The sequence below is a fragment of the Rattus norvegicus genome, chromosome 7, assembly GCF_036323735.1.
Source record: "Rattus norvegicus strain BN/NHsdMcwi chromosome 7, GRCr8, whole genome shotgun sequence".
Classification (NCBI taxonomy): Eukaryota; Metazoa; Chordata; class Mammalia; order Rodentia; family Muridae; genus Rattus; species Rattus norvegicus.
Window position 1 is genome coordinate 119,664,512 of NC_086025.1, and position 11,096 is coordinate 119,675,607.

Here is an 11,096-nt window from a genome sequence, read left to right on the forward strand (position 1 = left end):
CTTTCCACCAGGTGAGCACTCAGAGAGCTGGCTTTGCAGGGAGGACTTCTTTGGGGACACATTAAGTGAGCTACTCTGGGACTTTTCTTCTGGGTCATTTCCAGGGTGGCCAGAGCAAGGATGGGTCTCTGTTATAGAAGCCCAGGGAGATTTTTGATGACAAGGATGATGGGAGTGGATGGGATGGGAAAGGATGCCTGGGATGGAGGCTGCCTGAACAGGGTGTCCCCAAGCCAAGTGGTCTAGACTCTGTAAGCTCCCCAGATGGACACAGGCCCTGGGGTGAGAGACTGGGTGTTAAAGCTAGGGACCATACACGTGGGCAGGGCTGGGCACTGCTGTCTGTAGGCTGTATGTGTGTCATTGCCACCCACAGCCACTGCTTTCCTTTGTGTCCTCTCTGGTCTGTAAACAAGTGATTCTCCCTCAGGACCTTTGGCACTCAGGGAATGAGTCACTTTTCAGTCCATGGTTTGGAGGTACCAGATGTCTCTGGAACTTTCCAGGTTGGCTTTCACTCCGGGTATACTTGGAGCTTTGGGATCTGCCACATGGATGGATCCATGGACTCTAGCTCAACTTAGCCCTTTGGAAATGGGTGTCCCAGTGGAGTCTTCTATTCCTCAGAGACATGTGTTACATATAATTATGTGTGCCCTTGAAGACATGATGTCCTTGCTTTTAGTATTGTTTTTGCTGATGTGTTTTCCACTAGTTTTCCCTTTCCTTCTTAAAGGACCCATGCTTTATTTATTTTGCTCAAATTCATATGAGAAACACTAGGCTCAGTCCACCCAGTGCCTCTCCGCTGCTCCCCAGGGCTCTTGGGACGGGTATAAAATCCCCTGGGTGAAGGAGGGACACCCACAGTCTTCTTCCAGATCTTTCCCATGGTGCATCACTCTCCCACAGGCAGGGGAGGAAGTCAGGGGAGCGTGAGGTAATCGAGCTTGCACACAATTTATTAACTCTGACTTGTAAATTAAAACATCCAGTGGTACAAATTAGGGCTGAATAGAGAGCAAATGAGACTCTGCCTCTTCTCCTCTGGCCTGGAGTGGAGCTTCAGCATGTCCAAGATAATGTGGGAACCTTCACAGGACTGTGCATGTGCTGCAGGATTTGCTGGCATCCCGGCTCTGAGTCTCATGAGAGGAGACCATGAGGTCCACAGGGCTGCCTGTCTGGAAACGCTGGGACTCTGGCTACACTTCATCCCAGAGAGGGTAGGCTGAAGAGAGATGCCCCTGACCCCCTGGTCCTCCATTCTCTTTTCCCTCCAAGAATCAGCTCGCACTTTGGCCTGGAGGACTGCTTCTGCATGCTCACTGGCTACTTGTGAAGTCTTGTTCCAGACGGCTGGGGCCTTGGACCAGGTGCATTTGTGTCTGGCATATCTCGAAGTCTGAGTAGTTGCTGGCTCCAGCGTGGAGTGGCAAAGCAGGAGGCCAGGACTCTATTAGCAGGCAGGCGCTCTGGAGCAGAGATGGTATCTCTATCAAGCTCCCCTGGGGTCCCCTCGCCTGCTGCCCTTGATGAGTTTAAATCACACCAATCAATTCTGGCCCCAGAGGCCCCAGAGGGAGGCCATGGCAGAGCAGCAATCGCTCCCTTGACCTGGACCATGGCTGTCAGGGCTCTGTTAACTCGGGACATCGGACTTGACTTTGCATCAGGCGACCGCTCGTCTGGGTTAGCTTTCCTTCTCGATAATTGGTGGGGTCAGCGGAGTGGGGAACATCACCCCTGCTGTACTCCATTTTCTTCGCTTGCCCCTTTCTCCCTTGCTGGCTTCTAGAGCCCACACACTTGAGCTCTGGTCTTATCACACAGTCTTAATATTCCACAGGTGGAAGGATTCAGGCTTGGTGACATGGGGAGCAAGCTTGAACACAGGTCTCTACATACAGCCAACACTGAGCCCTGTTGTATGCTACTGATAGCTCCTGAATAGTCTTAGGAACACTGTCTGGGGAAGGGGGAGGGGGAGGAGCCATAATAAAATGTGATCTCTAATTGCAGAGTGACAGGAGCACAATGAGAGCTGAGAGAGGTTGGTGCTGGCTGCAGAGGCTGGCAGGCCAGGCGAGTCAGACACTGAAGGGGAGGGTTCTGGGTGGTACAGTAACTACCTGCTTTCTCCCATACCTGCAGGGACTACCCAGGATGCTCTGCTCTTTAGGCCACCTTCTTATGTCTGCCTATATAGTCTTTGTTGTCATGCAGCTTGTTGACCTCCACCCTCTAGTTACAGTTAGGAAAAAGGCCATGTCTGGTGGCTGGAGCCACCTCTACCATTCAATCACTCTGTGGGATGCTTAATGCGTACTCCCTCCTGCCTTGGCTCACTATTTAGATGGTTCAACTGGGTCTCTGAGGTTCCTTGAACATGGCCTCAGCCTTATATGTAGTTTTCTGATGGAGCAGAGACCTGTAACCACCATGCACTCTGTGTATTCTGTGTCAAGGGCATCAGTGGACTGTTGGTTTCCATAAAAGGAACAGACACTGCGATGTTAGGCCTGTAGCAGATGGACCACAGGGACCCACCACCATTATCACAAAAGGGTCTGAATGGAGTTATGTTTCTCCAGAAGGCTGAGTATTTAGTGGTGGTGGGAGTAGAGGATAGGGGTGGAGCTGAAGATGACTGGTGCTGAAACCAGCTGGAGCTGGTTATGGCTGCAGCTGGCTGGAGCTGGTTGGGCCTGGCTGGGACTGGCTGGAGCTGGCTGGGACCGACTGGAGCTGGCTGGAGCTGGATGGAGCTGGCTAGAGTTGGAGCTAGAGCTGGTTGGAGCCGGCTGAAGCTGGCTGGAGCTGGCTGAAGCTGGCTGGAGCTGGTTGGAGCCGGCTGAAGCTGGCTGGAGCTGGCTGAAGCTGGCTGGAGCTGGTTGGAGCTGGCTGAAGCTGGCTGGAGCTGGCTGAAGCTGGCTGGAGCTGGTTGGAGCTGGCTGAAGCTGGCTGGAGCTGGCTGGAGATGGCTGAAGCTGGCTGAAGCTGGTTGGAGCTGGTTGGAGCTAGCTGGGGCTGGCTGGAGCTGGTTGGAGCTAGCTGGGGCTGGAGCTAGAGCTAGAGCTGGCTGGAGCTGCCTAATGCTGGAGTTGGCCTGGGCCATTGCAGCAGAGGCTGGTTAAACACCTGAGAGATTTAATAACTGCCAATGTCCACCCATTAGCTGGAAACAGGAGATGATGGGGCCCTGCCCTGTTAATCCCAAAGAAGCTTCATAATACATCTCTACTCTCTACAGAGAGAGTCTCTGTCTTGATATCCTCTACACACCAATGTAGTGTCTGAGAAGTTAGTGTCTTGTAGTTAGGTCTCCTGATCATGTTGGCCTTGGTCATATCATCTGCCTGTAGCAGCCCTTGGAGGGAGAACAGATGGGAGCAATCTTGTCATTGGTGAATAGTAGATGTGGGCTTGGGCCTTTAGCCAGGTCTTACCCAGTGGCTTGGTACTTAGGGATGTGATAACATGCCAAACAGAGGTCGTCACACCGACCATCCCTCCCATTTCCAGTGGTCTGTTTGGTGGCTCACACGACCTGGCTTTGAGTCCATTCTTCCACTCGGAGTCCTGGCTCAACTGGAGCTTGTCCGGGGTAGCCAGCCTTGTAGCAGTCTCAGCCCATCTCCTACCTCAGGCAGCTTGGCTATCTGTGTGCTTTTCATATAGGAGCTGTCTCTCCTTAGCTGCTAGAGCCATTGGGGATGTGACCTGCATCTGCTTTTGCTCTTTACAATGTCTCCAGCTTTGAAGCCCGGGCCAAGCACTTAGAGGCTTCTCGGCATGCTGATGGAGTCCAGAGTGACTGTGCCTGTCTGGAATCCATAGTGACCCTGTGACTGTCATGGCTGGTATGAGGCACTGGATACTGTGTCTATGTCGTGTCTGTCATCACGTGCGGTCAGCTCTCCCCCTGTGTGACGTCACTGTCATCTTGTGTGTGGTCACATCTTCCCCTATGACATCACATCACTTAACCATTGTCATGAGTGACTTACTCTCATACGTCTTCTGTGTTGATACCCTATGTGTTCCCAGGGAGGGCTTTGGCTCGGGTCACTGCGCCTGGCATTTTCCCATCATGACTAGTTTATATTCTCACCCCGAGGTTTAGCAAAAAAAAAAATATTGAATCAATTGTTTTTAATTATGTCCATCTTGTATCGTTTAGGTTACAGGCACCGTTCAATACTGCTTTACAGCCCAGCAGCCATGGGAACATTGTTCAATATCCCGATATGGAATACCAGAGTTTTCTTTCTGTTTAACTCATAAACTAGTTTAAAAAGTGCCATATTTTTCTGCTTCGATTGCTGTCCTCCCCCCTTTACAGCTCTGCACATTGCACTGGCTGCAGAACAGGGCTTTGAAAAATGCTAATGACGGTGTTTAGTTTACTACCCAAGGGCTGTCTGAACAACAGTGGCCAGCCAGTGGGAGGGGTGACCCAGAGCCCCGGGCATGTGGGCAGGAAAGCAAGAGGGCCTTCTCCAGCCTCCTCTGGTCACTTGGGGAGCCTCTGTGAGCTCACTGCTGTTGGTCTCTTGTGGGAAAGAGCAGGCAAAGGGAGCTGGACATGAACACCCAACTCTCTTCTAAACAAGGTGTGGGCCAGCACGAACAGTGGGACAAGAAGGGACACAGGCCAGTTTAGACTTTTTTTTCCCTGGCTGGCTGATCCCATTTCTCACAATTTATAAAATGAGCCAAATCAGCTGAACTCGTAGGGTTTGGTGGGTGGGAAGAAGTGAACACCAATCAGTTTCCTACTTTGTGGGTATCTGCTTGGAGCCTCAGAGGACATCAGCAGACGATCAGAACCACCAGGTGCCGTGAAGACTCTGAGGTCCCACCTCAAGGTATTGCATGATTGTTCTGTTTTCTGTGGTACATAAATGCCTTTGACCCTGCACACAGCTTGTGGAGAAGAGAGGCAGATGCTGAGGGAGACAGTACAGGGGTTCTGAACCCTGCAGACCCTCTTGACAGGATGACCTGTCTACCTTCTGGATCTTTTACACCCCTCACAATAGGACCAGTGTATTGCCTACTTTGTCCCTTCTGTGCCTGGCTCTTAGTTCTATAGACACATACCCAAACCCCAGGGCTTGAGATTCAGCCACTGAAGATGTGGCTTGGACTGGAGGCACAGGGTCTCTGGGACAGAAGACCTGTCACTGGAAATGCTCTCTGCCAACAACCTTGACTACCTGCCTGGCCAACCAGACCCTCATTTCAGGGAAGAAAAATGCCTGGCTGTGTGTAAAAAGGCCCAGCAGACCCCCTACTGCAAGAGTTAGGCTGTTCAAAGAAAAAAGATGCTTCCTGAAGGCTCCAGGCGCGCTGACGAGCTAAAAACCCAGCACTGCAGATATATGCTTTTCAATAAGTACTGATATTGGGCACAGGACAGAGAAAATAATCCATTTCACCCTGCAGGAGCAGCCAGCAGGAGGGTAGCTCTTATTTATTTATTTCCTTTGGAAAGGAGGTTGTGTGGGGGGGGATTACGCATTCTCAACCTGCCTGATCCTCCCAGCCCTGCGAGCCCAAGGTGGTACTGAAGGGTGAGCGGACTCCCAGCTGCTTTCTGTTAAGTACCAGCAATGGCAGGGGTGGTCTTAGGCTAGCTCATGGAACTGGAGAACTCCAAGGGATGGGGATCTGCATTCTAGATCTGTAGAGCATTCAGCTGATACTGGAGGGAGAGGTGAGCCTGCCATGAAGGCCATTGTGTCCGAGTCCTGTGGGGTCCTCTGTGTGGGCGTCTGGAGGTCTCAGAGCTCCTCAAACATTGAAATCCCTTGAGCAGCTACAGAAGTAGGGCACGGGATAGTATGGACGGAGATGGCTGGAGTCTTAGAAGAGTCAGAGCCTGTCTCCATGTCTGTGCCCAGCCCTTTCAATAAAAACTCGAGCAGAAACAAGCCTCCTTCTCTGCCCCATTGGTGCTGTTTAACAGCAATGCCCAAAGCAGGGGCCACCTCCTCTGGCCAGGATTCACCACAGCAAGTTCTCAAAGATGTTCCTATGACAAATTCTGTTACAAAGTGGGATTTCCCCTCTGCTGAAGAAAGTGGGTCAAGATGCAGGAAGGTCACCCAGTCTACCTGAGGTGACTTCTGGCCAGGATTCATCCTGACCCCAGGCTGACAGATGAATATTTCAAAGCAGACCAGTCTCAAGGTTTTTTGTTTTGTTTTGTTTCATTTTGTTTTTTAAACCACAGGACCTTCTTAAGGCTGTCCCTTAGCTGCCAGCTAAGGTGTCATGGCTTCATGCTTCCTGTTCCCTGACTATGTGATGAGTGTTATAGAACTTTCTCTCTCTCCTGTATCTCTTACACTGGTCCCCACCTCTGCTTCTAACTGTTCTTGCTCTTTCAGATTCTCTAACTTGTCTCTTCCTTGGAGAAGCTTTGCCTAAACCTCTCCCTCCACACCTTCATACTTTAACCTGAATTAACCTACCCTACTCCACCTCTCGAGCATCCATTGTGCTTCTCTAGTCCTCTGGGGCAGGATCTGTTCTGGCCCAGTGTGTGCTGGTTACCTTTTCCATGGTTGTGATTCAATATCTGAAGGGAACAATGCGAAGAAGTACAGCGTTATCGTTTTATTTGTTGCTCATGCTTTTAGACATTTTAGTTGGTAGCAGTTCCATTTTTTTTTCTATGTTGGGGTAGGATGGAAGCCTGGGAAAAAGTGAAAAGCAGCTTGTTACAAATTGTTCAGGAAGAAAACAGGAGGTAGGAAAGTGGACCTAGGAAAAAGATACTGTTTGCAGATCTCCGCTCACCACTCACCCACTTCTTCCAGCTTGGCTCCATTTCCCCTTTTTAGCACTTCCCAAAATAATACCACCAGCCGAGACCAAGCCTTTAACCCAGGAGCCTGTGGGGGATCATTTCATAGTCCAACTGTAATTTTCTGCTCCCGGTCCCCAAGCCATCATGACCATCTCATGTTATAGAATGCTTCCAGTCCACTTCCCTTCCCCCAAGTCTTACCAGCTCCCATGTTATTCCAAAGCTCAAGTCCAAAGTCCCAGTTTAGATGCAAGACAAACAAACTCTTATCCTGTGCCTAATTTTTCTGTAAAAGAAAAATTAATGATACATTTCTAAGACACGGTGAGGCAAGCAAACATCCCCATTCTTAAAGGGAGGATTCAGAGACTTGAAAAGAAAGATTGAAACAAAGTAACAGAATGGATCTGAAATTCTGTAGCTCCATGTCCAAGCATTGTAGCTCATCGTAACTTGATGTGAGCTTCAGTGGGTGACCCACCCCCACCACCTTGCAGACTGTAATTCATACTGCTCTCTCCTGGACTGACTCTGCTCATTGCCAGAGCTCTCCCTACCAGATGTTCCTAGAGTCCCCAACATCTTGGGTTTTCCACTGTGACCCATGCTTCACCGTCACAGTTTCACCACTATCCCCTACCCTGACCTTAGGTACATGATCCTGTCACATGTTGTCTGCCTCTTTGACATCTGGGTGGGAGCCTCTATGATCCCATAACTCGTACATTCTCTATGCCTGCCAAACTATCATCACATGGAAATCTTCAAGGTCTGCCACCAGTGTGGACAGTTGTCAGGTCCTTTGGGCTAAGCCTGCCTTAAGTACAGTACAAGGAATCCTGAGAAGCATACTGTTTGTATCAGTAGGGTGCCCTGGCACTCTCTTCTTAAGGGGAAGTCTATATACCATTATACACATGTACATGAACACCCACATATGCATGCGCATGTATGTATAAGTCTGTATGTCCTGAGATGTCCTCAGGACATCTTTCTTATAGTCCTGGTTGCAAGTAATTGGATTTATGCATTCATTTGTCTGTATGTGCATGCATGTTCACACGTATATTGGTGTATCATACCCATATGGAGGTCAGGGGTTGACCTTTGTGTTATTACTAAGGAGACAATTATAAATTACTTTTTATGTATATAGGTATTTTGCCTGCGTGTATGTCTGTGTATCGTGTGAATGCCTGGAGCCCAGGGAGGAAGTCAGATATCCTGAAACTGGAGATAGTTTTCTGCTGCCATGTGGGTGCTAGAAATTGAACTCAGGTCGCCTGGAAGAGCAAACAACAAGAGCTTTTGACTGCTGGACTGACCCATCCCCTTAGCTCCCGGTCCCATTTCAAAACCGTCTATTTGTTTTTTGCTCCTGATTTCTCACTGTCAACCTGGCTAAAAGAATCCAGTAACATTCATGTCACAGCCTGGACTTCCTTGAGATTACCTTCATCACATTTGAACTCCATCTCCTCCACAGTCTCATCAGGCATAGTTAAAAGTATAGACAAGTTCTTGACACTCTGCGATATACTAAGCCTCTATCCTAGTTCCCAACTGTTTTTTTTTTTTTTTCTTTTGGAATTCCAGGAACACAGTCTTTCCTACTCATATTGTTATTGGCAGTCTGTTCTTCTGTACTCACACCACAGTTCCTCACTGAACTCTGCTTACAAAATTTTAGGCTTTCTCTAGCCTATATTCCTTAGCCTGATCTTAGGGATCTGACTTTGTCAAAAGTTGTTGGCCATTTCCTGCAAATCATTTCCAATGACATCCTCATCATATTGTCAGACAACAACCCCACTTCTGGTACTATTCTCTCTCCCTCTCTCTCTCTCTCTCTCTCTCTCTCTCTCTCTCTCTCTCTCTCTCCCCCCCCTCTCTCTCCCTCTCTCTCTTTCTGTGTGTGTTTGCTTGCCTTTTTGTCGCTACAACCAAATCAGAACATTTCCTGACTGGGATGCCAGAGAACAAAAGTTCTGTTCTTTGTCTGCATCCAGAGCCCTTGACGTTGCTCCTCTGTGCCTTGGTTTCTCTATCTCCCACTGTAAAAGGCAATAAAATCTAATACACAAAACACTGTCAAAGCACTGTAACTCATAATGGTGCATTAAAAGTCCATTTCTGAATTTCTTTTTTCAGGTTCTGTTTTTCTTTTTCAGGTTTCTGAAAAGGAAAAAAACACCTGAAAGGAACAACGTGAAGGAAGAAGGCTTTATTCTAGCTCACTTTTCAGAGATGTCAATCCATTTTTGGCCAACTCTGTTGTGTCTAAGCTATGGTAAATCAGAACAACATGGCAGATGGGTATGGTGGTCAGAAGGCACTGGGTTCAGCCATTGGGTACTGAAAAGCCAATGTATCCAAAGTCCAATGATGGAACCTGTTTACCATTCAAGCTTATGACAGACCTTGGTGACTTCCATGTGGTGCTGGCATGGAGATACAGGAGTTATGGGGTCATGGGAGCTTCTGCTCAGATGCTAAAAGAAAGCTTAGGAGGCCAGACAGCATGTGACAGGGTCAGATCCCTAGAAACAGCACCCAAGAGTGTTGTGTGTGAAACCTTGGTGGGTGAATCCTTCAGGTATGCTGCCAGTTACTCATTCCTCCAGGAAGGCCCCACCTCTTAGAATTTCCTGTTCCTCCCAAAATAGCACACAATTCAGTGGGGTGTGTGTGTGTGTGTGTGTGTGTGTGTGTGTGTGTGTGTGACTTCATGTTCAAAACAGAGCATCTATCCCACACTCCCCTGCCAACCCTCAGGACTGATAAAATATCCAAGGACCTTCAATGCACCACTATGAGTTACTGTGTCAGTGCCTTGTGTATTAGATTTTATTGCCTCTTATGGTCGGAGATAGAGAAACCAAGGCTCAGAGGAGCAATGGCAGAGGCTCTGGATGCAGACAAAGAGCAGAAACATTTGTTCGCTGATATCCTAGTCAGGAAACGTTCTGAGGAAGCAGCTGAGGTGGTAGATGGGGTGAGGAAGGGTGAGCAGATGAGCTGCCTTGGTCCCTGCACAGGTCATTGGTCTCATCCCCCTTCTCCCACCCAAAGCCCCTGTGCTGTGTGTGCAGGGACTTCTCAGCACCCCCTTGTTCATCTTGGCTCTTCCACCCCCCCCACCTTGTAAAATTTGTCATTTGCTATTAAATGTTGTTTATAGTGTTTTTGCAAGGATAAAAATTTTTTATTTTTATGCAGTAAAGTAGGAAAAAAAATCTATCAATCTTCTCTTTATGGTTGCTCTTGGATGGTATGTGTGGGAGGGGATAGCCTGCTGAGGTTGGAAAGTCCTTTTTCACTCCCTTCCCCCACAGTAGGGTCTGCCCACCTCTGCCCCACCTTCACATATCATTGACCAGTGAGGTGAGGAAGTGGTCCAGGAATGGGGTGCTATGCAGGCACACTGTGGCCCTCAAAATTAAGTTGCTGCCCACCTGTACAACGAACCAAATTCTGGGGCAAAGGGCCTTCTCTGCTCCCTCCTCTTCCTTCTCTCCCTCCTCTTCCTCCCCTTCTTCCCCCCCCCCTCTCTCCTTACCCTTTTACCCCCTTCTCCCCATATGTGATTCATGTATGTGAGCAGGCAGATGCATGCAGAGGCCCAGCATTGATGTTAGGTGTATTCCTCATCTTTCTTTGCCTTACTCTTTGAGATAGGATCTCTTACTGAACCCAGAGCTCACCATCTTGGCTAGACTGTCTGGCTGTCAAGCACTTAAGACCCGCTTGCCTCTTTGTCCCCAGAGCTGGAACTGCAGGCAAGTCCTGCCACACCTAGTTCTTTCATGGAGTGCTGGGGATCTGAACGCAGGTCCTCATGCTTTCTCAGTAAGATCCTTACCCAGGGAGCCAACCCTTCACCCTCACCTTTTGTTCTTGTTTAAGTTCTGAATGGTTCTCATTCCCACTAAGTGGTGTGCCCTCCGGAAATAGAGTCAATCAACAAAAATCCATAGGTCCTAGCCACAGGCGTGAGTGGGCAGACTCTTCTGTTAGTCTATGGCTTCACCCTGGAAGAGAACAAATGCAGGGCCCTGGGCAGAGTGAGCCTGTTTCTTTAGGAACCTACTTCGTAGGGGCGACTCTCTCTCCTAGACCCTCTGCATTCTCTGTCAGCCCATCTCAGGATGAAGCCCAGCTAGGTCCTCTCACTTCCTTCTGCTTCTCCCCAGCATCTGTCTCCTTGACGTCTGTGTGGGTTTTGCAATCAGCACCTCACGCTTTTATGATCTGTGCGTGTGTTCGGCAATCATAG

The 11,096-nt window shown here is 49.0% G+C and overlaps 2 long non-coding RNA genes across 3 annotated transcripts; one reads left to right on the forward strand and one right to left on the reverse strand.

The window, feature by feature from the left end:
* The first annotated feature begins 203 nt into the window (after positions 1-203).
* On the forward strand, positions 204-9,089 carry LOC134479766 (uncharacterized). Its single transcript, XR_010053466.1, has 2 exons — positions 204-4,871; positions 8,992-9,089. It is a non-coding gene; the product is annotated as an uncharacterized LOC134479766 (long non-coding RNA).
* On the reverse strand, positions 6,613-10,871 carry LOC108351625 (uncharacterized). Of its 2 annotated transcripts, none has more exons than XR_001839120.3 (3): positions 10,709-10,871; positions 7,022-7,106; positions 6,613-6,706 (listed from the first exon to the last, which is right to left on the reverse strand). It is a non-coding gene; the product is annotated as an uncharacterized LOC108351625 (long non-coding RNA). The 2 variants fall into 2 exon arrangements; XR_010053465.1 differs by lacking the exon at positions 10,709-10,871 and adding an exon at positions 7,378-7,414.
* Positions 10,872-11,096: the final 225 nt, after the last annotated feature.